This window comes from Balaenoptera acutorostrata, chromosome 8 (assembly GCF_949987535.1).
Source record: "Balaenoptera acutorostrata chromosome 8, mBalAcu1.1, whole genome shotgun sequence".
NCBI classification, from domain to species: domain Eukaryota; kingdom Metazoa; phylum Chordata; class Mammalia; order Artiodactyla; family Balaenopteridae; genus Balaenoptera; species Balaenoptera acutorostrata.
In genome coordinates this window covers 41,051,380-41,079,284 of record NC_080071.1, presented here as the reverse complement: position 1 = coordinate 41,079,284, position 27,905 = coordinate 41,051,380, and the positions used below count along the sequence as shown (strand labels likewise).

The 27,905-nt window shown below is 38.3% G+C and overlaps 1 long non-coding RNA gene across 2 annotated transcripts in view; it reads left to right on the top strand.

The window, feature by feature from the left end:
- LOC130708763 (uncharacterized) overlaps positions 1–26,487 on the top strand; it is a 108,005-nt gene extending 81,518 nt beyond the window's left edge. Inside the window, exon 3 of one of the 2 annotated variants that reach the window (XR_009009137.1) lies at positions 26,026–26,487. This is a non-coding gene — a long non-coding RNA (uncharacterized LOC130708763). Of the gene's footprint in view, positions 1–2,159; positions 2,486–26,025 lie in introns of those variants that run through there. The other variant, XR_009009136.1, reaches the window with a different exon arrangement.
- The last annotated feature ends 1,418 nt before the right edge of the window (positions 26,488–27,905 follow it).

The following is a 27,905-nucleotide window of genomic DNA, read 5'->3' as shown; positions in this document are numbered from 1 at the left end:
TGTTATATCTGTATCTACCCTGACGGGAGCTCCCAGCTTAAAGGGAAAGCAAATCTGTAAATAAATGCTTGATGTGAAGTGTGTTGCATGGACATCTGAACAAATGCAGGGAAGCAGAAGCAAGCTGTAATATGTATGTTGTAGCGGTGGTGGGATGTCAAGAAAAGATTTACTGAGAAGGACATGGTGACTTCTATTCTTTAAAAGATTATTCAGGTGACATTATAATGGATGGTTGGAAAAGGGTGAGATTGGAGGCAGAGAACCACATTAGCCAAGAGGCAATGGAGTCATAATCTAGGACAGTTAGCAAGGGGAACGGAGAAAGAGCACTTGTGGCAGAGATATTAGGAGGCAGACACTAAATTAGATTTGAGGAATGAAGAAGAGAGAGGAGTCTAGGAATATTCTAGACCAGGGGTCAGTGAGTTTTTTCTATAATGGGCTAGCTAGTAAATATTTTAGACTCTGTGAGTCACATACAGTCTCTGTTGTATAGTCTTTGCTTTTTATAATCTTTTAAAAATGTAAAAGCCATTCTTAGTTAGAGACATGGATTTGGCTCACAGGCCACCGTTTGTGCCAAGCCATGTTCTAGATTACGACACCTCCCTTGGGTTAGATAAGAGGAGAGAAGCTTCAGCCTGCAAAAAAACCTGAAAAGTCCTGGCTGATGCTATTAATCAGTTCACTGTTTTATCACAAACAGAAAAGCTCTATTTCAATAAGATTGAAATTCTGGCACATTGATCAAATTGCCCTTTATTGTAAAATCTGTTTTTATAGCATGCTGTTTTAGAATATAAACCTTTGATTCATTACCCGGCATTGTTTTTATTCCAAATGCTACATGCCTAGTATGTTTTGTGTTGCACTTGTCAGTTTTTGGTTATAATGTCCTAAATACTTGGCATTAAGAATATAGATTTCTTATTACAAAGCCATAACCCTTTATATAGTAGATGGTTTTTGGCTTGATGTATAACAGGCGCTCAATACATGTTATTTGAGTCAATTAACGATAATGATAAAATATCCATTGAAAAGTAAATTTTTGCTCACTTAGAAAATAATCACCAGGTTCAGAAGGCTTAAAAATGTCAACTTTGGGAGTATAGGAAGCAGTTAGTAGGGATACTTTTCAATACACTTTGTATTTTCACATGTGGATTAAAAGATGAGGATCAAGAAATGTTTCTGTTATATCCTAAATAGAATTTCTGGGCCTTCAAGTGTGGAAAATTGCTCCTTTTGTTTCTAATTATGATGCATTAAAATGCACACACACGTGCACATACAATTAATTCCTGATTATCTGAGGGTGGATAAACTGGTCTATGGAGGAATGGGTTTGTGGATTAGCACGTTTTCAGATGGAGGTGTTTAAGGTGCAGCAGAGATTTGGGATTAGGTCACTTTGCTCACAGGGCATGTAATCTAGCCCTGGGGCATAAACCCTGATTATCAGCTCTGCAGTGGCGGGGGACAGGATTCCAGGTCTGGAGTCCTGAAGTCTGGCACACTTGATCCACTCTATTAACAGCCCTACCCAGAGTCTGGCTCCTCAGTTCCTGCATCTGGGAGAGCTGCCCTTCAACTCCAATTTCGTCATTACCTAATTGTTCAGCCTCGCTAAGAAATGAAATCTTCCTAGATCCCGACTCTAGTTTATTCAGTGTTTGATCGATCTGCAAACTGGGTTACCTGCTTTGAGGTCATGAAGCATTGACGTGGTTTTATTTGAACTGTGTGTGGTTTGGGGTTACCTGTAACCTACTTTATTTCCACCCATTCTCCAAATTATTTCTGATAATCAAGTATGGACTGTAATTGTGTATTATTCCCCAAATTTCTCTAAAAATTTAAATTTCATAGCATTCTAACAAATGCATTTACCTAGTTAGTTGTCACAGGTATCAGTTTGCATGTACCGTGTTATATCTGGTACCATGTTACTAAATCTAAATCAGATGGCTCAGTGAGTCTAGTTTACCTCTGGGATACCTCTAGCTCCTTGTTCACTGCTAACATTTTGTTTTCCTCCTCAATCCCTTAAATTTAAATGTTTAAACAATATAATGAAATGAAAATTACTGAAACAGGGTAGATAATCGATAACTGCAATTCTTCTTCCTCTGCTCCTTTATCCCCTTTTCCAGCACTTTTATCTTTCAGGCTTCATCTCGGATGCCCAGAGCTCCAAAGATGTTATTCTGTGGGACCTAGGATACTTGTCACACTGAAGGCCCCTACCTATCTTCCCCTCAACTTCAGAACTTGCATGTCCCTGGAAGTCATTAAAGCTCTTCAGATATTCCAGTTCTCTGCCTCCCAGCCGTGTCTGTCTCCTTGCACTTGAATAAGTTCCCATGACAAATTCCGATCATCAAGTTGGGAGTAGAAGAAACAATATCTCTTCTAGATCAAGGCATTAAATGAATAGTGCAAGACCCTCTAGAATGTTTTTTTCCCTGGGAGATAGTGGCTTCTCTATTAGCCTAATCCCAGAATGAAGAGATGTGGAGCAAAGCCCGGACTCACTTGCAAAGGGCATGAAGTGACAGAGAGCTAAAGCGTTGTTTTCCGAAGCCAGTAAGTTTGGGGGATATATTTTTCCATAGCATACCTAGCCTATACCCTGACTAATACACCATCCAATACTTCTCCCCCCTCATCAGTATACATGAAAATACAGACTCATTAAGAGTAGAGACTTAATCCATGTTGTGATGTTCTCTTATGTACCTTCAGGGCCTTCACAGTGCCTAGCGCATGGGCAATAATCACTCAGTAAGTATTTGTTTATTCTAAAAATAAATGAAAAACTATACTTTTTGTTATGGTGACAATAGGTTGTAATCAGGGTAAACAAGTGCAGTTACTCATGCAAATGGATCGCAGCTCTACTGGATAAGTAAGTCATTGATTTTTATTCCCAACATTACTTAATGATGACTGTAGATACATTGTAAGGCTGGCATATGAAAGGATTTTAGTAAGACCTGGGCTTCTTCAGAAAATGTCAACTGGGCAGCTACCTGACCAGCTTCATGAATAGAAAGGCTCCAAACCTGCCTAAGATTAGATATGAGTTATTGAGGAGGCTAATTGGCACAGCTGAGAGGAAGAAAAAAAAAGACTGAGTCTTGACAGTTGTGTTAAATAAGGCCTAGCTGATGAATTTATCATTCTATATATAGTTATCAGTCTTGTAACAACTTAATTGTAACCTAGTTAGTTGAATTTTAGGAGAGAGTCTAGCTGTAGAATTATTAAGGATATTTCAGTTTCTTTAACCAAAAAAGAAATCATTTTGCTTTATGAGTTTTAAGCAGATAGGAAAGGTTCATTTATTTTGTCATCTAGAATTTACTTCTCCAAAACACTTTCTGAAATGCCTGCAAATAGTAAGATTTTCTATGACAGACATGTTACTGTGTGATTATAGTCCCTGTACACTAAAAGCAATTACAATAAAAGTATAAACACCTTTTGCCAAGAGCCATGTTGGGCACACCATGGCAGGCTGGTACCAAAAGAGGGAAGCTAGAAATACATGATAACATTTCTCAGAGACCTAATCAGGCTGTAAGAGCTAGACTTTGAGAGTCACCCAATTATAACATTCAAAGGTCATATCAAACGGGCTGTAGCCAGGCCACCTTCAGTGGGCGAGGGTAGCGTTAGTGTAAGGGGGTGATCATTAATGCTCAGGCGAGTGGGTGACAGTGTTGGGGTCCTAAGTGGTGTCTTGATTTGTATACAAACAGCAACTATCTAACAGTATCTAAATAGACTCTTGATACAGAAAACAGAAATGGAGGCCATGAGGAGGAGTGGGGACCTTGGGCCGTATAAAGCATTGGGTTTTGGAACACATGTTCAAGTGGGGTAACAAGCAAAAAGCTCTGATAATGACAGTAACACAATAAAAATAAATAGACATAGATAATCATCCTATGGGAAAGTTTCATTAAATGATTTTTAACATAATCATTTATTTTCTTACCACTGAAAAGATAAAAATGGCGGGAGGTAGGATGGGGAAATTGGTGGCAGACAGTGGGCAGAAGAGGTTTCTTTCCAGACAGTGATAGTTTTGTGTGACCATTTAACACTATGGAAGTTATCAGGTCTTAAAATTGTCTTAAGTTTAAATTTTTAGTATTATTAGTTTCCTTTCTTCTTAAAATTTGGCTTCTTCATAAATTGGCAAAAACAAAGAGAACCTAGATAGTGTAAGTATTGAATCATTTGTTACAAACTAATATAAAATATTTAAAATCAAATTATTGTAATTAGTTATACCTTACTTCATAACTAAAAACTGTTAGAAGGGCAACATTTAATTTATAAAGTTATAATTTATTAACAATCTATTCCTTCAAGCTTTCAAACCAAACATGCTAAATTTGTAAGCAAATAAGTTATTTATCATATATTTAAATGTGAAAAGCAATGCACTTTCAAGTTTATTATAAGTGATAAAATGTTTAGTCCTTGACCCACTGATCTCTTTTCATCCTCATCTTGGGCGATATCATCGCCACTCATGAGTTTTAGCCTATGGTATTATGACTAGGATAAAATTTTGAGTACAATTGGAGGCTATGGGTTCAGACTGCCTGGAGTTTTAATCCTGGCTCCTGTGTGATCCAATTAACTTACTAACTGTGACACTTATGCCTGATCTTCTACATCTGTAAAATTGATCGTAATAATTTATGCCTCATAAGGTCACTTTGGCCATTAAATGGAGTTACAAATGTTAAGTCTTTGACCTCATTGAATGATCTGTAAATAGTAGGTATTATTTACTATCTACATGAGTAAGCATCAGACCTGTATGTAACTGCCTATTGGTGAAGTCCATGGCGATGTTGCAGATGCACATTCAGGCTTTTCAAAAATAAAAGTAACCATCTTCACTTCTACGCTGACTTTCTTCCTGAAATCTCTACCTAGTTGCTTTGAATCTTATCTCCTGGATCTAACCAATTACCCAGACCTACTGATTTTACTTCCTGTGTATCTACGATGGCCTTAGGCTGGTCCCTCCCCCTTGGTCAGTCACTGCACTTTTGTATCAGCCCCCTACTTTGTCTCCTTTCCTCTATTCTGCTCCTATGCCCCCTCTCCCACCCCTTGTATCCACCCTCCATAAAGTAGTCAGAGTAATCCATCTAAAACACAAACCTAATTCGGTAACTCCCTTAGAAAGTCCCAATGGCTTCCCATCACTTACAGAAAAAAAGTCAGCTCATAGCATGATGTACATGCTTTAGGTTTCAGGTGGTGCTCTACTTCTAGTTATTCTCATCTGGGGCATCCAAGCTTTCACTATTGTTATTCCCATTTCCTCCAAGAAGGTGTCTTTGTATCCCAGGTTAGGTTAAATACCACACAGTTTGCTCAAATAAAACTTGTGCTTACCTCTCATTAACCTTCTATAGCATATCAAATCATTCTTGGGACAGTCTTCTCCGCTAAACTACAATCTTCTCAATTGCTATAATTATGGCTTTTTTCATCTTTGTGCCATAAGGGCCTGGCTCATAGTGGATTCTTAATGTTTCATGAAACTGTTGAACTCCATTTTAATTTTCCCAATATTTCTCACCTCCCCTCTACCTCAAGGAAAAAGAAAGAAAAACAGATTCTTTTCCTCTTAGTTTCCACATGTCTGGAAATGCTATAGCTCTACTTTCATCATATTCCAGCCTGGCTTTTATGCCAGGAATTGAGATAAAAAGCATACAAGTGTCCCACAGTGCAAACATTTATGAAAACTGGTCAAGTCTGTAGAACATTCTGAAGATGCAGGACCAAACTTACAAAGAATTGAGCAAGCTCAGGTGATTTGGATTTTCCTGGCCAAAAAAAGAAAAAAGAAACAGGTAGGGAAGAGAGCAAAATGTGGTCCTTTCCAAGAGTATACCAATTCAGACCACCTTTAGAGCTGTGCTGCCAATATGGCAGCCATCACCACATGTGACTATGGACCACTTGAAAGGTGACTGGTACTGAAATGAGATGTGCTTTAACTATAAAATACACACCATATTTCAAGGACTTTGTACAAACAAAAGAATGGAAAATATCTCATTAATAATATGTATTTCATGTTGAAATGACAATATTGTGGGTATAAATAAAAGATATGATTAAAATTAATTTTACCTATTTATTTTCAATTTTCTTAACATAGTACTAGAAAATTTTAAATTATATATGTGGTTTACATTATATTTCTATTGAATAGTACTAGAGGATGGAATAACACCCCGTAATTACTTATTTTTTCCTTCAGTTGGAACCCCTGAGATGCTCCTTTGTGGAATATGATATCCTATCTGGGCAGGGCCATTGCAGAACCAATGTGTATACTCAGGAGTCCCGAGGGCTGGTTGTAAACAAAAACAGAGCCCTCCTCATCCCTCAGAAGTCAGATGTAAATCTAAATAGGTGTTCTTAGGCAGAACTACTTCTCACCTCTACACCTAGGGTGACCTGGGACTCAGTTGAACCAGTCACATGTTCTCCATGGTTGAGTCACTTCCAATGGGGCATAAACGATGGTTGGGTACCTACCTACTGAATGTCTGCTGAGCCAGCATGTGGCTAATTGGCCATATGCCTGGATTGTTACCGCTCCCTTTGGGTCGGTCACAGTCATGGTTCTTGAGTGAATAACTGCTCACCTATCCGAGGTGAATTAACTCTTTCAGGGCACCAGGGTACCATTTAGCACACTGAAAAAACTAATTTATTTGATGGCTCCCTAAGGATGTACTGGAGTGCAGAGAAGAAGCACAGAAATTCCAAGCTCACACAAAAAGCCTGCAAAGCCAGTTAGGAGAGCAAGACAAATTAGATGGAAGTGTGCTCTGTCCAAATGAGATATAAAGACAGTTTATATGAACAGGATGTAATTGCCTAAGTGGGAATCTGGCTAAGAACATGAAAAGGATTTTGGAAGAAAAAAGTAAAGCTTGGCTAAGACTTCAGTTCTATACAAAAGCAGACTGTACGCTTGCGCACTGTAAAAATGATAGGACTGTCTTGTTTTATTGTGCTTTGCATATATTGTGTTTTTTACACATTGAAGGTTTGTGACAAGCCTGTGTAGACCAAGTCTATCTGTGCCATTTTTCCAATAGAATTTCCTCGCTTCGTATCTCCATGTCACACGTTGGTAATTCTCCCAACTTCAAACTTTTTCATTATTATCATATTTGTTTTGGTGATCTGTGATCAGTGATCTTTGATGTTACTATTGTAAATGTTTTGGGGTACCATAAACAGTGCCCACGTAAGATGGCAAACTTCATTTATAAGTGTTGTTTGTATTCTGTCTGCTTCACCGAACAGCCATTCCCCTGTCTCTCTCCCTTTCCTCAGGGCTCCCTATTCTCTGAGACAAAACAAAAATGAAATTAAGCCAATTAATAACCCCACAATGGGCTCTGAGTGTTCAAGCGAAAGGAAGAGTCATACGTCTCTCACTTTAAATCAAAAGCAAGAAATGTTTAAGCTTTGAGAAATATCTGAGGAAGGCATATTGAAAACCTAGATAGGCTGAAAGTTAGGCCTCTTCAGCCAAACAGTTAGCAAAGTTGTGAATGCAAAGAAAAGGTTCTGGAAGGAAATTAAAAGTGCTACTCCAGTGAACACATGAATGATAAGAAAGTGAAACAGCCTTATTGCTGATATGGAGAAAGTTCTAGTAGTCTGGATAGAAGGTCAAACCAGCTGCAACATTCCCTTAAGCCAAAGCCTAAGCCAGAGCAAGGCCCCAACTCTCTTCAATTCTATTAAGACTAAGAGAGGTTAGGAAGGGGCAGAAGAAAAGTTTGAAGCTAGCAGAGATTGGTTCATGACATTTAAGAAAAGAAGCTGTCTCTATAACATCAAAGTGCAAGGTGAAGCAGCAAGTGCTGATGTGTAAGCTGCAGCCAGTTATCCAGAAGATCTAGCTACGATAATCAATGAAGGTGGCTACAATAAGCAACAGGTTTTTGATGTCTATGAAACAGCCTTCCACTTGAAGAAGATGCCATCTAGGCCTTTCATAGCTAGAGAGGAGAAGTCAATGTCTGGCTGCAAAGGACAGGCTGGCTGTCTTTTTAGGGGTAACTCAAAGTTGAAGCCAATGCTCCTTTACCACTTGGAATATCCTAGGGCCCTTCAGAATGATGCTAAATCTACTCTGCCTTGCTCTATAAATAGAACAGCAAAGTCCTGGATGACAGTACGTTTGTTTATAACATGGTTTACTGGATATTTTAAGCCCACTGTTGAGACCCAGTGCTCAAAAAGATTTCTTTCAAAATATTACTGCTCACTGGCAATGCACCTGGTCACCCGAGAGCTCTGATGGAGATGTACAAGATTAATGTTATGTTCGTGCCTGCTAACATCCAACCCACAACCCATGGATTAAAGAGTAATTCTGACTTTCAAGTTTTATTCTTTAAGAAATGCATTTTGTAAGGAAATAGCTGCCAAAGATAGTGATTCCTCTGATGCACCTGGGCAAACTAAATTGAAAATCTTCTGGAAAGGATTCACCTTTCTAGATGTCATTTAGAACATTTATGATTCATGGGAAGAAGTCAAAAGATCAACATTAACAGGAGTTTTGAAGAAGGTGATTCCAAACCTTATGGATGACTGAGGGGTTGAAGGTTTCAGTGGAAGGAAGTAACTGCAGATGTGGTGGAAACAGCAAGAGAACTAGAATTAGAAGTGGAGCCTGAAGATGTGACTGAATTGTTGCAATCTCATGATAAAACTTGAACAAACAAGGAGTTTCTACTTATGGATGAGTAAAGAAAGTGGTTTCTTAAGATGGAATCTACTCCTGGTGAAGATGCTGTGAAGATTGTTAAAATGACAACAAAGGATTTAGAATATTGCATAACCTTAGTTGATAAAGCAGTGGCAGTGTCTGAGAAGATCTACTCTAGTTTTGAAGGAAGTTTTATTGTGGGTAAAATGCTATCAAAAAGCATTACTTGTTACAGAAAAGTTATTTGTAAAAGGAAGGGTCGATAGATGTGTCAAACTTCATTGCTGTCCCATTTTAAGAAATGGCCACAGCCAGTCCAACCCTCAGGAAACACCACCCTGAGCAGTCAGCAGGCATAAAACTCGAGGCAAAACCCTTCACCAGCAAAAAGATTACAACTCACTGAAGGCTCAGATGATGGTTACCATTTTGTAGTAATAAAGTATTTTGAATGAAGGGATGTACATTTGGCTTTTTACACATAATGCTATTATACACTTAACAGACTACAGCAGAGTGTAAACATAACTTTTATATGTACTAGAAAACCGAAAATTTGTGTGAGTCCCTTTATTGCAATATTTGCTTTATTGCCATGGTCTGGAACTGAACTCACAATATCTTTCAAGTTGTTGGAAGTTTTCTGTATTTTGTCCATCTTATTATAACTATTTAATCAAATTTTTGAACACTTAACTGGGAATCAGGAAACCTGACTTCAAGCCACAGGGCTACCACTAACTACCATGTAACCTTGGGCAGGTTACTTTTTCTCAATGGACCTATTTCTTAACGTCATTAGGTGATGTTAGGGATTGTGTTGGGATTGGGGTGTTTTTAGATGGGATTTGTGAAAGGATTTAGGAGTGTCCAAATCCTACTCCAGACCACAACCAAATGGAAGATATAGCTACAAGCAAGGAATGATAGTCCAAGTAAGCAGATTATCACTTTACTGTTAGCTGGGCTCCTATCCTGAAGTCCAAGCAATGCTCTGGTAAACTGGACTGTAGCACATAGGGCCAAGGGCCTTTATTCTCGCTATGCCTAAAGCCCTGAAGCAGGATTTCACCATACTTTGGTTGGCTGCAGAAAGGACAGAAGAATCTCTAGATCCATCCATGTTGCTGCAAATGGCGTCATTTCATTCTTTCTTATGGTTGAGTAATACTCCACTGTATATGTATACATATGATATATGTATATATCATATGTATATGGACCTAGAGATTATTATATGGACCTAGAGATTATCATACTAAGTGAAGTAAGTCAAAGACAAATATCACATGATATCACTTACATGTGGAATCTAAAAAATATTATACAAAAGAACTTATTTACAAAACAGAAACAGACTCACAGACATAGAAAACAGACTTATGGTTACCAAAGGGGAAAGGAGCAGGGGAGGGATAAATCTGGAATTTGGGATTAACAGATACTGACTACTATATATAAAATAGATAAACAACAAGGACCTACTGTATAGCACAGGGGACTATGTACAATATCTTGTAATAACCTATAATGGAAAAGAATCTGAAAAAGAATAGTATATTAAAAAAAAAAAATATATATATATATATATATATATCTGAATCACTTTGCTGTACGCCTGAAAGATTGTAAATCAACTATACTTCAAAAAACATAAAATAAAATAAAAATAAGCAGAAAAAAATGCAGGGACTGAAGAAGAGAATGCAAGTGATGGTTTTGCTTCAAGAAAATAGGTTCTGGACCAGCCCCTTCCTCGTGCTACAAGAGGAAGCCAATGAGCAGTGGTCCCATTTCCCCTTCCCCCACTGATAAAGATGGCCTCAGTAAATTCCTCAACTCTGAGCCCTTAGATTTCTTTCCAGAAGAGGAGTGAGGAAAGGGTGGAAGACTTCCTCAGGGAGGAGAGGGATGAAGAGTTTTCCTTCTTTGGCAGACTCCTGCTTCTCCTACTCCTACCATTGTTTCATTATGCTATCTGAATGGGAGTCAGGCCTTTAGCACTGACCTGCCGTAACTGTTTCAGCACGCTGCTGCTACTTTGCATCGTTAAGGGAAAAAAATTTTTTTCTGTTGATTACTTGCCTTGCCTACCTAGAGTTCTTTGGGATCTTTGGAGAAAGCTTATTAAAGACCCTAATCCTGATGATTTAGATTAGTAGCTCCTCTGACAATCAAGCAATAATAGTGGTATTAATCACCATCATTCATGCCGTGCTTATTATGTGTCAGGTGCTGTTCTAAGTGGCATGATCTATCAATGCATTTCATTTGTACCACAAGCCTAGAAAGTGTTTTCACTATAGTTGGCGCTCCTATTTTATTGATATGAAAACTGAGGGACAGACAGGTGAAGCAACTTGTTCCTGGTGTCATGGTTAATAGGTGGCAGGGCAAGGAGTTGAACCCAGGTCAAGGCACTTAGAGCCACCAGGTTATACTGCAGTGCAATGTCAGTTTTATCCCTTTTACTGTCCATATAATAATTTCCGTTCGTAGAAAAAGCAAACTTAAAAGTTTGAAATCCCACTTTTATATTAATTTAATTCATATAACGTGCTTCTAGTTGTATGTAAACTATTTATACACAAGTGAACAGTGATTATGAAAGTGCTCTAATCAAGAACACATAGAAATATTTATGTTTGTTGTAGCTAATGTTGTAATTGCATAATAAAATTTTGCTAATACACTGTAGTAATTATGAGACATCAGAAAGTTTCATTCCATTTTACGCAAAAATGTAATATAATTGTGGAGTTCTAATAACGTTTGGTGCCTCCACTCTCATCGCCTTTTTATTCAGATAGGTGGAGGTGTAACATGCAAATCAAACTCTTAATTAGTATTAAGCATAATTCTGAAACATAAGCATGTACCATTGACCTATGCCATCATCTTGTCATTCATTAATTTGTAAAATTTAGCAACTTACAATGAGCATTACTGTTATTGTGGTAGTGAGTTAATATGATTTGTGAAAAAGATCATCCCTTAGATGTCTAGCAGTGGGAGGACACACCTCAGGGACTAGTCTTCGTAAAGGATTTTCATTGATTATACCTCCTAAGGGAGAAATTCTGAAGCTCTTACATCAGTCAGCGGCAGCTTGGCACACAAAAGGGCAGAAGTTGGAGTCCCAAGTGTTCTAAATAATGCAGCAGGTAACTACCTCATCAGGGGTTTAAAATCCCCTAATGCTTATTTGATTTTTTCTCTACAAACACCTACCTAATAAAAACCCTCCATTTTTGTCACAATTAAATGCAAAGAGCTTGTGATTTGGATTCTAAAATCAGAACCTAGCTTTCTTCAACCACAGTTTTACAAACACTAAACATTGTTTCCACCTTCTCTGACTTGTAAGATTATTCTGAATAGGAGTAGAAATGTAAGGCCTCTGCCTTACATAATGGCTTTGGAAAAATATCTGCATAAATTTTTTTTTTTTCATAATGGCTTTGGAAAAATATCTGCAACTTCCTTTCCCCCATGTGACTAGATTACATGCTATTTTGTCATCTAGGTTGAATGTGTGCTTTAGGTGTAGAAATAAGCATCCTGACATAAGCAAAGAGCTCATTTTCAAACACCATCTTTTTCTTATTTTCCATATAATGTTTTTGTCACTCCTGGGTCTCCATTTTTATTTTTACTTTTTCTTTTCTTGTCTCACATTTTTTCTCTCTTTAAAATCTTATTTCAGCCTTTCTCCTCTGTTTTCCCTTATTTCTACAATTCATCACCTTAGAGGCATACAATATGTGATGAGCGGTTGAGAGGACTTCAGGGTGGAATGGGAGATTGTCACAGCTAGATAGAGGGAGGTAGCAATATCCTCTAATTGTCACTGCCTTGAGGAAGCAGTGGAGCTTTACCTTCTCTTCCTGACTGCTGAAATGCTGCATGACCAAAAGAAATCCAGACCGCAAAACTGCAGCTAAAACTGCGACACCTGCACTGTTTCCTACCTGAAGACATTTCATAAATGCAACAATGTAAGTGAAGCTCCCAGCATGTGACAGGTGCAAAATAAATGCTTGATGAATCATCATTTCACTGCAGCTCACCAAGGCAGCACACAGGGCTTATTTCATAGGCTTGAATTTATAATCTACTGGTAGGGACTAAATTCTCCCCTTTATTCCCATGTCTGTGTTCAAATTTCTCTAATGGAGTATTTAAGGAATCACTGCACATAATTGGTTTTGCAATACTAGGAACTTGGTACATATTTGCTTGTAATTACAGACTATTACTCTCAAGGCACAGGAAGTTACATCAGCCTAGGAATGATTATTATGTACAATAGAACCAAGAGAAGACTCAGGTTAATGAACATGTTCTGTTTTTCTTCCTTTAGGTTATCACTGCTTGTCCTGGTTAAACCTGCAGACACCCATCTGTCAATGTATATTACAACTGTAATAGAGAAGAACAAACCTGACCCCATATTGAAAATATTCCTTTAGCCCTAACCTTTGTGCTCTGTTGCCTGTGCTTAGTCTTGTTGGCTCTGCGCCTTTGTCTCCAACAGTAAAAGAATGTTGCCTATAGCCTGAAATATACATAATAGCCCTTTCTCAAGGCTCTGCCTTCCAGGCTTGACCTTTAAAGGTATAACACTTTTCATTCATACAGAGATAAAAAGTTGCAGAACAGAGAATAACCTTTGTTTTGCTGGAGGTTTACAGGAACATCTTGACCAGGCCTAGGTGGATAGCTGCGAGGATAATCATATCCCCTCTGGGGTCTGGCCCGCACCAGGAACCATCCACACCCCCTCCCTTTCAGTATAAAAGAAGTGCGAATTCTAAGTTAAGTAAGATGGTTCTTTGGGACACTAGCCCACCATCTTCTCAGTCTGCTGGCTTTCCAAATAAAGTCACTATTCCTTGCCCCAGCACCCTGTTTCTTAATTTATTGGCCTGTTGTGAAGGAAGCAGTATATGGGCTTGGATTCAGTAACGCTATGTCTGACTAATGGGCTCAGCTTCCAAACTCCAGCTCCTTCTATCAACTGCTAGCTCCATTAGGTTTAGAGTCTCAGCCTGGGATAGAGTGAAGCAACTTTATGTGGTACCACGGGGTCAGTTCATCCCACTCTGCCTCATTTCAGTCATCCTTGATCACCCATCCCGAATGAAAACCTCTACTTATCTCTCTATATCTTCCTCTGCTCACATGTACATTCTCTGCTCTTTCCCTACTGACCTCCCAAATGTGCCCACAGCAGCCTAAAAAAGCCTTGTTTCATGTGGAACTACCTTTCATTCCTCAACCACTCTATGAATACTGCCTCCATCTCTCTGCCTGGCTCTTTCTGGTGGCATCTGCTTCTCTTGATTCATCCCAGGTAGAAGCTGGTCATTCTCCTAAACTCTACATGGCACAGATCCTAGAAACTAAATAGCCTTTCCCAGTTCCCAACAACATGGCTACTTAGGGAGCACATTCTATGTGCCAGGAACGAACTAAGCACCTTATATAGACAATATAATTTATTCCCCTTATTATCCCTTATGATTTACATATAAAAAATGTATCGAGTGCTTATTATTTGCCAGGCATTATTTTATGCGCCTTATTTGTTTTAGTTTGAGCTTCCCCAGAAACCAAACCTGCAAAAAGGATTTGAACAAAAATTGTTTATTTGGAATGTGATTCCAGGAAACATTAGTGGGGAGTGGGGAAGTGACACAGGAAAGGGGACACATGCATTAAAGCATGTGTTATCAAACAAGTTACCACTGTAGGTAAAATCTGGGTAAAGTGGAAAAATCTAAGAGTCAGTGCAGAATATCATCCTCAGAGTTATTCCACTCAGGGGTTAAGGGACCTCACTAAAGACACACAAGTGGATTTTCAGGCAGTGCTGAGATCTGGCTGGAGTTAGAGACCATTCACTTGCAATAACACCAATCTATTCACTACTGTGTGATTTGCCCCAGCCCACCCCCATGCAATGCCTCAATCCTCCTAACTTTTAAACTTGTCTGCATCCAAATCTCTTCTTCCCCCTTTGTTCCTTGCAGTGGTAGCTCTGCCTCTTCCTTCCCTGGGTAGCACCACTACCTGCCTACTCAGAGACTGAGCCATCACCATCTTCTCTTTTGGTTCTGCCTTCAACCTCTGTCATGTTTTCATTTCATTTCATTTTCATTCTCAAAATATAAACTTGTTCACCTCTCTCTTCTTAAAAATAGAAACATCCCTTGGTCCTACCTCCTTCTGTAACTGCTACACTTTCCCGCTCTTGCTTGCTTACACTTACTGGTATAATTTTCTCTTCTCCTTTTCCTTCTCCAGCCCATTGCCATCAGGTCTCCCCAACCCCATCCTCTCTTGAAACTTCTTTATTCCAATGAACTTTCTTCAATCCTTATGTTAATTTACTTCACTGCAAACCTTAAATAATTAAATGACTTTGACTTTCTTGAAATTCTTTCTTCTTGTCTTCTTTAAAGCATTTTTCCTTTTCCTGGGCTTTTCTGGATGTCTTTTTTAAAGTCTGCTCTATAGATTTGCATTTCTTCAATAGTACTTATGTTTTTATTTTCCCCTAATAGTCCTGCCTTGAGCTGTTTTTCTTCTCTGTGTATTTTCCCTAAATATCTTGCACACACATAAGTTTAATGATCTTCTTTATTCCAATGACTTAAAAATCTATATCCCAGCCCAAATCTCTCCAATGAGCTCCAGGATTTGCATTAAACACAATATAAGTATCATCTTTCTCCCCAAACTTGCCCCTCCTCTTCCTTATTTTTTGGTTACTGTCAATGTTACCCTCTAGTTATCTCTCACACACATACACAGCCCAAACTGGACTTTGTACTTGAGTCCTATCTCTCACTCATCTGTCACATAGAACCCACCTTGAGTTGAACTTGATTCTACCACTTTAATATCTGTCAAATCTCTCTCTTCTACTGTGAATGACTTAGTTTACATCTTCACTTTTACTACAACCCCTTGTAATGTATCTCCCTGCCTCGATTTTTTTTTTTTTAAACCCATCTTAATTCTTCACTTCTCTTCCTAAAAGACAAATATAATCATGTTGCTGCCTTGCTTGAGAGCCTTCTATAGTTCCTCAGGACCCTCAGAATTAGTCCTGGGTTCTTTGGCAAAGCCTGTGAGTCCTTCATGCTGTGACATCTGCTTACCCACTCCCACCCTGCTCTGTCTCACCTCTCCTCATCTGCTCTCTACTCTCCACCACACTAGGTCCTACCCTATCTGGAGGACATGCTCATATACCCATGCTTCTTTCTAAGCCATATTTCCTGCCTGGAATACCCTCTAGACACATTGCCCCTTGGCCCTAAACAGATACATACTACTATTAACCTGAAAAACAACTAACTATTTGTCCTTCCAGCTCAACTCAGGCTTTGGGAGATCTCTCTAAACTGCCAGATCTGGTTTGGATGCCCTCTTAGATGATTCAGTAATGTCAAGTTATCTCCAATAATAAATATGAATTTGTTAAATTAAAGGACCATGTTGTATGCAATTTTGCATTTCAAGCACCTAGCACTGTGCTTGGCATATAGCAAGTGCTCAGTACCCGTGTGTGGGACATAAACTTTATAAAATTTCTGCCCTCACACACACACACACCCAGTCCATCTTTTTAAGAAAAACATTTAATGGCATCATTTCTTAGATAATATTTTCTTTCCTTTTAGAACTTGTATTTGGCTGGACTTTCTCATTCTACCCTCCATGTTGCTTATATATTTTAAAATATATTTGATGTGAAGTTAAATAAAATTAGAAGGATGAACTTTTAATTTCTTAAAGTAAACTTACAAGATGGATGATTACAAAGACGTATCTTTAGAGACAACTAACCTTCATCAATTTAATGTAAGTGTGAAATGTCTGCTAGCTTCCATCATGACGAAATATCTCGAATAGCTATTTTCTTAAGTAAGTTTTTAAAAAATGTGTACTTCATTTACGTGTCAGGAAAATGCACCATTTCATTTGATTAGTGTAAATCAAATTGCTACAAACTGCTCTCTGAACCAACACTACGCTGTTTCAGATGTGCATTAAGTAGTAAATCAACTTTATTGGAAAACGCTGGGTCATCTTTTCAGCGCAAATGCTGTGTACTTATTTCAGAGGTGCAATAATTCTTTTACATTTCTGGAGTCTCTTTAGTAAATTGCTCCTATTTAGTAAATTATCACTGCACTAAGTAGCCCAAAGTAATGATAGTATTAAAAAATGTCCAAAAGTTACATCCTTGTGGTATTCCTGAGCTTTTAGCTGAATGCATTTAGCCTTCTCTCCTTGTCCTTTCAGGAATTTCTCAATACTTCTGGCAAACTTTTGACAAAGATTTGCAGCATCCATTGGCGGGGCACAATATTTTATGACCTACTTCTAGGGAGCTTTGGGACTAAAAGACATTCAATAATTAGAGCACAGTGAGGTGCTTAACAAAAGAATGTAATGCTGCCTATGAGAGATGAAAGCTATTGTTTGTGGCCAACATCACACTTATGTCCATCTGTTAAATTAATTTATCTTCTATGGATTTTTGATAGAGAATTTGTCAGCAGCTTAAAAGAGTAAGACTGGTTCAGTTTCACATTTAAATGTGTTGCATTCGAGTGCTGTGAAGTGTGATTTTAAGTACTGCTCAGAAAACAGTATCTATAATATTAAAAAAAAAGCTTTGCCCAGGAAAAAACGGTGCATTTTGGATATGAAGAGGTTCCTTGCTGGGCAGTATAAAATATGCGAGAGGGAAGCCTTCCTCTTTTGTTAAAGCAATTTAACCTGGCCCTTTCAACATAATATGATTTCTTACTTCTCTTTTACTGAAAATGCACATGCATTGAATCTGCTCAGATATGACAGCCAGTGTTTTCTAATCTCTGGTCATACACATATTAAGTTAACACATTTTAACTGCCTTGTAGGATGACATTTTAGCCCACATGGTTTTAGAAACAGTCCTTGCTACATGCTTCATCAGTTGCAACTGTGGATTGAACGGTCCTTTGAAGGCACTGCCATAAATATTTCTGCAAATGAGTGATCTGTTCCCATTACATCTGCTAATGCTATCTTATGGCAGAGCACACAAATAGTTCAGACATCACATCACTGCACACAGGAACACTCAGGGGCACTCTGGTGGGGTGTAGCACATCACTGAGAATTGCATCACTGATTGTCTCTAAAAGCTAACCTGTCTTTTCAGAGACACGTTTTTTGACAGCCTGTCACAGGGAGAGCTGTGGATGTTCAGTGAACAAAGAATAATGCTAACACTGTACATGCTTAATAGCTGCAAACTTTAATCTCAATAGTTTCTGACAAAATGTAAACATCTTTTTAGGGCCAATAAAATTTTGGAGAAAAGTCATAGAAGATGAACACATTGTAAACAACAAAAAAATTTGCATCTAACTGAAAATATTACTTAACAATACATTTTGAAAAAGAAGTCTTAAAATAATGTTTTGCAAATTTATTTTATTTCTTGAGTTCAAACATGTGTCATCAGTTTTACCCTGATAATTTTACACTTATTCCTGTGAAAAAATTATCAGAAATTGTTTATACCTTTTCTTAGTCCCAAAATTATTATTTTTATTTGTGAAATAAAGGCGAGTTGAATTATTTTCCATTTTGATAGCAATTGAAATGTTCTTCTGCATGAATGGTTAAAACTGGCTGAGCTTTTAAGATCAGTTTTTGCCTAAAAAGATTACTTATTGCAATTCTCAAAGAAAAGAAACTTAAATGGGGAAAACATCTATATATATGTCTTTCAAGGCAGCTCAACAAAGTATGGGCGATCAACCAGATAATATTTTTTATGATCAGTTATATCATCATCTTCAGAATGAGGTGATCACAGCAGCAGATACAATATCTGTAAGAATCAAGTCTCTCATCTCTATATCACAGCCCGTAATCTGCCAATGACAAGGCCATTTAGTACCCTTTTATTTGTCTAGGACACTAACGCTTCTGCTTGGCAGCTTGCAATAAAAAGTTTCATTTAAAAAATCCAATAATGAGCTTTAACATTCACACAAGTCAACAAATTCTAGAAGTTTTACAATGTGCTAGCGTTTGCTTGCCATCTTCCCCATGAGCTAAATAACCTGTTTATTTCTCAGCTTTATTTTTCTGCCTTCTGTCTTTGAGGTTTCTGAGATGTGTTATCATAAATGAATACAACAAGAAATTAAAGAGATTACTCTGTTAACAGAACTTTCTTGTTCCAAGATGTGCACAGAGAATGGCTTAACTAGTTTACTTTTTAGTGCTTCGTGAAGAAAAAATGTATTCAAGAAACTGGTTGTGTTGTAACTAAGAAAGTCTTAAAAAGTGTTTTAGAAGGAGAACACTAAGGCATAGAGAAGCTCTGTAATTTCTCCAAATTGCACAGCTCAGTGAGACTAGGACAGAGATCTTTTGATTCCCAAACTCATGCTTTTACCTATTCCTGTATCTCCCTTAGCAGTTATATAGACTGTGGCAAAACTAGCTCCCACTGTGTTGCAATGAACAAATCATCTTGGGTGGCCTCTGCTAAACTCTTGGTCATTTTCCATTTTTTTTTCCTTTTCTCCTCAACATAGTACAAATATATTACAGAATAACTGACAGTCTTAGAGCACAAAGTACAGCTATTATTAAATCATTATTCTGTTTTGAGAATTTACTGTGGTATAAAATAAAAACGGTTGGATAACAAATATTCATAGGAATTTACTGTATGCAAGAGAAATACTACCAACATTGCCCAATGGACTTAAGATAAACATTTACATGTCATAAACCAAATATAAACAACAACAACAACAACAACTACAATGAAACAGCAATGAGGTGGTGGCTTCCCAAGCCTCTAATGTGCATTGAGAGATTCTCACCAGCATCTACACACTCAGCCCTGTTTCCTAGACTTCTATTCAGACTTTTTACTAGGTCAGAGTTTCATTAGTGAATATTCTTTGGGGAGAAAAAAAAAATACAGAAAGGCACAAGTCACAAAGTCCTGGTAACCATCTTTTGAAAAGCTAGCTCAGTTATCGTTACAGGTACATTTCATAGGCCCTTACTGTACGCAGAACACCGTTGTAGTAGTTAAGGAATAACAGAATTGGGGAAAGACGTATCCTCTTTCTTCCTCAAGGAGCTTTCAATCACCTAATCAGGAGTTTTTGCCACACAGCCTGCGTGGGGTTCCCGCAGAAGAAACTAGTCCAACCGGTGGTGATTCGGGGCACTCCTGTGACTAATTTATATCCTCACGCAGTTGAGGGGAAGCCCACCCTGAGGACTCTAAATGATCCACTGAAAAGCAATATCTTTGCCGTCGATTTGCTTCCCCTCAGAGTCAGCGAGAAACAAGGGGCTGAAATCCAATAGAACTCCATCTAAATGTACTGCCCATAGCCCATGTGTTTTGACTTAGTCCCAGTGCCACCCAGGGATTCAGAGACTGTTAGTGGTTTACTGTTAAGCAGTAATATCATAACAGGGAATACTTTCCTTAGCTATTGGCCCACATTTTGAAATATTATATAAAATACCTACAAGCACTATACCTGATGCCTTGAAACACAGAAGCAAACTATCCTTTTTATAAATAATACAGACACACACACACACAATAATAGAGGAGAAAACAATGTCTGTCTCATATCAACATCTTATGTTTTATCACTTCCCAAGGGCCTAATGGTTAAAGCTAAATAAGTACAAGCTGTGTGAATACCCATAAACAATCTATGATCCAGGGACTATGTACATTTACAAATAATTCATGGCCAGAATGCCCTTCTATATATACTTAGGAAGGAAGGAAGGGAGGGAGGGAGGGAGGGAGGGAAGAAAAGAGATTGTATCTTCTTACCAAGTTAAACTTCATTCATAAAAGCAAAGAACCCAGAGATAACATTTTGGTTAATTTCCTAAGTCATAATGAACAATGTTCAATTACATTTTGGCATCAAATAAAAAGTGTTGAATGTAACTTGAAGGTTGACTGAGCCCCAACGTCCCCTTTCCCGTGGCTGGTGAGTCATACCGCAACCCCCCCTTGATCAATTTTCTATTTGTTCAGTAGTTAGCCATGCACAATCACTTAGCTATCTGTATCACACAATTGGTATATTTCACTAACTCTGATGTCCTTTTACACCCTTGTGCTCTGAGTCTTCCTATATGACTCTGAGGCAACTGAGAGAAGAGACCATCCTTTGCTGTCTCCACCGTGGGGGTCAGACTGTATCTACTACCGCCATCAAAGCCCGGTATGTAGACAGCTGTTCAGAATAGAACTGACTACAGAAAGACCTTGAAATACAGAACACAGTTTAACAAAAGCATGTTATATCCTAGTTATGACATGACCAATAGAGGGGGTTTTAGGACAATTTTAGGTTCTCTTGGGCTGTTGATTATTTCTGGTTTGAAAATTTTCTAGGTAATAATCATCCTGTCTACAAAAACCTTCAAGACCTTTTTTCACAAGCTGAAGGTAGGTAGTGCCATTTTCTGAGAAACTTACAGATGCTTTAGAGACATTCTTGTGGCCTCTCCTTCTAGACATTATTCTGAAACCATCTCTGAGGTAGACTTGACACGATCTGGGGGCCAGTTAGAGAAGGAACAGAAGGTGGCAGACTGGAATGAAATAGCTTTACCAATGCTATATGGCAGGACAATATGCTTAAAAAAAAAAAAAAAAGCCCAAAGACCCATAACAATAAATAGAGTTCAGTGAGGTATTTGACAAAAAAATGAATATTGCATTAGAGGGACGAAAATTGTTTTTGTGATAAAATTAGACTTACATCCACCTATTTAATTCTTTCATCAACTATAAGTATTCCTTTGGCACAAATTGATATTGGTTAGCGATGTAAAAATTAAGATTTAATGTGTTGCAACAAGGCTGCTATATGTTCTTTTCACTATTACTCAGAAACAAAATGATAATGTTAAAAGACTCTGTGTGTGTTTGGGGGATAGCTTTGTGTAAGGACTCTTGTATTGAAAACTCTTATTACTTGATTTGGATGAGTTTTAACCCTTCATACAAAAGTTCCTGTATTGTTTCTGGACATAAGTCTATTGTTTTAGCTAGAAATGATTTTTTAAAAGAAATGAAAATTATATAGATCATTTATATGTATGAACAAAACGGGAAAAGTAGGCAAAAGCACAGGTATCCTTAAGAAGCCCTGATCCCATAATATTTTATGCTACCATCTCAGTTACTCCTAATGTAATCATTTCAATCATCTCATGGTCCTAATCCCAATCCTTCCCCAAACTACCATTACTAACGTTCATGCTACTCAAGACTGAAAGAGAATATTTGGGAGGTCCAGAGTACTCATACCGGGAACATCTTCTGAAAGGTTAAGGAAGGGCAAGATTGTGGCTGGTCATAAGACCTGGCAAGGAATTTGACTTTAAATGGGGCAACTACTGAAAGAATCCACAAAGAGAGGTAAGATGGTAAGAGCAGTGGTTTAGGTAGATGAGCTGAACAGTGGTATGCAAGATGGGCTCCAAACCAGGAGTGAAAGGTAGTTTCCTAGAGGAACAGAGACATAGAAACAGTAAAAATGGCAAGGGATTCACCCCTCCAATGTTGCAAAGAAGGAATAGCAGGACTTAGGGAATTTTTAAAGGTGGGAAAGATTCTAAGATAACCCTAAGTTTTATCATACCTAGGTAAGACAATAATGGAAAACTACTAGTATATGTAGTACAAGGAAAAATAACCAGTTCTGAGTGGTAAGCTATTAAATGTGCTTTCAGACTTATGAAATTGTAGGTAACAATGAAACACCCACATTAAATAAAAAATAAGTTAAAACCTTTACCTTTGCATAAAGATTTGTATTTTCAAGGTATTTTCTCATGTTATTTTGTTAGATCCTAACAACTTTTGGCACTATTCTTAGGCCTATTTTACAAATAATAAACTGAAGTTCAAATAATTTGAATGAAATATCTGTAGACGAGCAGCTTATAAGTTGCAGAATTAAAATTCCAATACAAATCTCCTGATTTCTAAATCCAGAATAATTATGTTTATATTTGAGACTTGGAGACAGAGGATTAGAATTTGTCCCTGAGATTTTGGAAGTTACTAGGTAAGAGAAAATAATGAAAGCCAAGACTAGGTAGTCCAGGAGAAATCTCAAGACAGCAGATAGATACATGGCTTACCATAATTTATTCATCCATTTTTCTTGGGTTGAACCATTATGTATCTTGATTTCTCTTTTCTGTCTAGCAAAACAACCTTTAAGACAATGTGAAATCTATTCTTTTCCTTGCTCAGTTCCCATACCATTGTTTCCTCCCCCTGTCTACCCTTTCCCATGGTGATTTTCTTTCCTTTTGTTTCTTTTTAAAGGCCATGGCAGAGCCTCTATGATTTACCCTGCTTTCCTTGCCTCCATTGCCACATTCTTACTTCTGACTTTTCTCTTTTGCTGTGGGCATATCATGCTCAACAGAAAATCTGTAAGTTGCAATCTGGTTTCAAGTCTCATAAGTCTCCTCAACTTTGCTTTAAGAGTAAACCCACAAACTCAAGCAAATAATCCTAAAGTAAAGGTACCCTTCAAATGAGGGAAGGAGAGGGAGTAGTCAAATGAGCAGCACCCTGTCTAATTAAGTAACCTCCCTGGACATGCCTGTCACCTCTCTATTTTCAAACATATTTCTTATTTGGAAATTCCAAATGAAAACTCAAGTTACCTGGAAAGTCTATTTATTTTGAACCCATTATTCCACAAATATGGGGAAAATAATGTATTGTTTTAAGGGGTATTTTTAGGAATGTAAAGTAAATCAAAGAATGGCTCCCTTTTTCAAGAAGTATTCCATATCGTGGGGTGTAAATTATCTGTACGTGTACTGTGTGTGTGTGCCATGTAAGATGGTCTAGTGAAATAAGGTAAATTAAATAGCTACTGAAATTAAAAATAATAGCACGGTGATATTCGAGAAGATTCTCTGGAGGTTTGAAGGGTGGGTTAGGCACTAAAGGAAGGTCTAGATCTGGACAGTGGAAATAAGCTGGGTGCTTTTCAGATTTTCAATAGTTTCCCTGGCTTTGGAATAGACTGATGAGTTGGTGAGAGTTTCGGTTGCAGAGATGCCTCAGAGTTCTTAAAAGGTATCTGAACAGATACCTTTTTCGGTTGTTCTTGGTCCTCAGCAATAACAATGGCTCTTAGGAGATTATTACTTTTCCTTCCTGCTGGTGCTAGATCAGAAAAAAAAAAAAAAAAAAAAAAAAGTAAAAAAAAAAAAAAATCGCTGTGTAACAGCAATCCTAGTTCCCCTTCTCTGGTCTTAGTATCATTAATATTACTTTTCTGTGGTTAGAAAAGTAACTCCAAGGAGTGGTGGACTCAGGCCACCGTTCCACAGCTCCACTCTCCAACTAGAGGATATTAGAAAGATTTCTTTTTCCTGAATTACTTCCACTTTCCCCTATTGTCTTCTCCTGTCTTGCATTGCTCTGTCAAGAATTGATTTCATCCTATAATTTGATCTAAATTGTATTATGCAATGGGATGAATACATTTATATTACTAGAATCACACTCCAAAAAGTTGTTGAGGGGGCTTGGAAGAAACGTTTGATGAGCAATTTGGGATAAGGAGGTGAGATGGCAATGGGCAGGTACAAGTAAAAATAGATGACCGTAGACGGCCTTCCAACAGGGGTGGTTTCTGTTAGTGGTGGGACCATTACCAGAACCTGTGGGGTATGCAAGTTTGGTGGATAGTAGAGAAGAATTTCTATACTTGAGAAAGAGCCAGCATGGCTGAGCCTCTAACAGTCAGCCAGCTCTCAGCCCTTACAGAGACTCCCATTTTCCTGGGGATCTCAGAAACACTCAGCTGCACTTCCTATACCATTCTGGGGTCTTTGGGTTCTGCAATCTGAGTGGCTCTCAGAAGGTCCATCTGCCTGGTTACCTGCCTCAGTCATTCCGCCCAGGATTCCCTAGGGAGCCTGCAGTCTCCAGGCTGACACCTTGAGAAGCCCAACACTGAGAACATGTGAATGAGCCACAGGAGGGAGAAAATGCATTGAGGCAGTAGATTCTGGTGACTGTGGATATGCAATATTCTAGAATTTGGTGGCTTTAAAGAATTTCTCTTAGGCTTTCCTCCTTTACCCTTTCAAAAAAGAAAAAAAAAAAAAAAGAAACCTGAAAAGTCTCAAAGTTTAACTTGGGCCAGTTTCTCCCACTGAACTCAGGAAAGTAAATCTCAGATGATTACTATATAACACAAAACCTTTGCATTGTAGATGAACACAAATACAAAGTGTGAGAAGACAGACATCAAGTGTGAGAAGAAGGGCTGTTGTGTGCTGTACTTCACTGGTGACTAAACTGTGACTATGCCCACATGCCACGGTAGAAACCTATGAGAGTGCTTCTTACGCATCTTGTTATCCTGAGCAACAGCATTTTCGTAAATAACTAAAAAGGAAGTTTTATTTTTCATGAGTGTAATGCAAATTAAGGTAACCACACAAAATGACTATTTTATGCTTTATCAAGGTCACTCACAAGGGAAAATAATTATTGCAAACTCACAGTTAAGGAAAGTTCTCTAGGCATAAGGCATAAGGTGAAGAGGGTGCAGCATGTCCTTTCAGTGTCACACTGGGGCATTTTTAGTGGGACCAAATGTCCCAGGTTGCCCAGGACTTTCCTGGTTTTAGCTCTAAAAGTCCCATGTCTGGGGAACACCTCAGTTCTTAGAAAACCAGGACAGGTGGTCACCCTGTATACCTCAAGATTCTTTAACTGCCTAGGAGATATACCTGTTTGGTACTGCTTGTGACCTAAGAATAGTTTTACATTTTTAAATGAGAGGAAATAAACAAAAAAGATTATGCAGCAGAGACCATCTGTGGCCCCGAAGTCTAAACTGTTTACTATCCTGCCCTTTACAGAAAATGTTTAGCCAACCCCTGCTTTAGATCTATGATCACAAGCCCAATTATAAGAGCCTTCTAGAACAGGTGTCAAGAGACGTTTTCTGTAAAAGGTCAAAGAGTAAATATTTTAGGTGTTCTGGGCCATATGGTCTTTATTACAACTAACTACTCAATTCTACTGTTATGATGTGAAAGCAGCCATAGACAATAAGTAAATGAATAAGTGTTACTGTGTTCCTTTAAAATTTTATTTGCAGGGGCTTCCCTGGTGGCGCAGTGGTTAAGAATCTGCCTGCCAATGCAGGGGACACGGGTTCGAGCCCTGGTGTGGGAAGATCCCACATGCCGCGGAGCAGCTGGGCCCATGAGCCACAATTACTGAGCCTGCGCATCTGGAGCCTGTGCCCCGCAACGGGAGGGGCCGCGATAGTGAAAGGCCCAGGCACCGCGATGAAAAGTGGCCCCCGCTTGCCACAACTAGAGAAAGCCCTCGCACAGAAACGAAGACCCAACACAGCCATAAATAAATAAATAAATAAATAAAAATTAAAAAAAAAAAAGCAAACTAGTTATCATCTACACCAGCTTGTCTCCATCCATCATCCACTAATTAAAAAAAAAAATTTTTTTTTAATTTGCAAAAACAGACAGCAGGCCAGATTTGGCCTATGGTCACAATTTGCCCACCCCTGTTCTAGAAGACTGCTCTTACATCTGAACTTGGCCTCTGAACTTGACTCCTTATTATATTATTGTTTGGGTGTCTCTGGACTCAGGTCATTTATGGCATTTTTTTAACCCATCTGTTGCCTTCTCCAAGTACCATGATTTAGCTCCCTATATGGACTTTTTTCTAGATTTCCAGACTTCTTCACCTCTTGTTTACCTGTATTCATATTACCTGTCAGATCATGCCTTATATTTCTTTACCTATCTGTTTTGGAGTCCAAGCCCCAGAGCAATGATCACCTGCCACACACATACACACATTTTTTTTTTTTAACTTAGACGAAGTTATTGCGAACAATGTTAGTCTTAAAAGAATCCCTATTCCCACATAGGAGGCAGTTTGAGAAAGTTGAACTTGACCTAGAACAAAGTTTCTTTCTAGCCTTTCTTCCCCCAATCTTAATACATATACTTTAGGCTTTTTCTGAGGATTAAACATGTAAATGTATGTAAAATGTCTGGCATGTTATAGGCATCAGCCAGTATCTCTTTGATGGTGATAACCCAAAATAACTGTTGCTGTAAATGTCTCCTAGAATGATTTTGCTTTTAGTCTTCTCCCTTTCATCTGTTATGCACACAAATGTTAATCTTCCTATGATATCTTTTTCAAAATCTGTCTCCTGAATTAAAATGATTACTAAATGATTTCCAGTTGTGCAGATAGGATATAATATTCTAATGACCTGAATCTATAGATGGCGTTGGGACAAAGTTTTCTCTGTTGGAGTCATCCAGAAATAGGGGTAAAGTTTACCTTGAACCATAATAAATTTAACTCTTTCACATAAACGTTCTACTAATTCCTACACAGCATTCATTCATGCACTTGCACACACACAACCCAGGTAACAAAAATGATTCAAATGTGGCATCTCCAGCAAACTCTGTACGTATATTTATGCTTCTTTTTTATCTAAGTTATATTGAAAATTTACCTGATTGTTTATTATTTAACTCTTGTATGATAGATATTTAAAATGCAATGGTAAAGACATGACCTTACCTCTAAAGTATCTTGAAGACTCATAAGGGAGTATCAGTAGGGCCTGTTTGGAAGCAGATGCCAAGACAGAGTTAGGAACAGAAAAGGGTTATTGGAAGTAAGGGTTGTAGGTGATAAAAAGAGCAGGAGGAAGAGGACTGACCGGGGAGAGCTTTCAAGTCACGACTCAGATGTGACAAAATTTTGGTCCGTGCACTGGGGAGCTCCAGAGCAAACGCTGTCTGTGAGAGGAATCCTGCACTGGCAGAGAGAGCCAGGCCCCGGTACTAGAGCTAGATTGCTAGGTGCTGCCCAGGAAAGGCCTGGCCTTCCTTGAAAGCTCAGGCAGATCCTGAAGTTGTAACAGCTGGAGGCTGTCAGCTCACTACAGTCCTCACAGCTGAGTAAGTTTTTCTTGCAGGA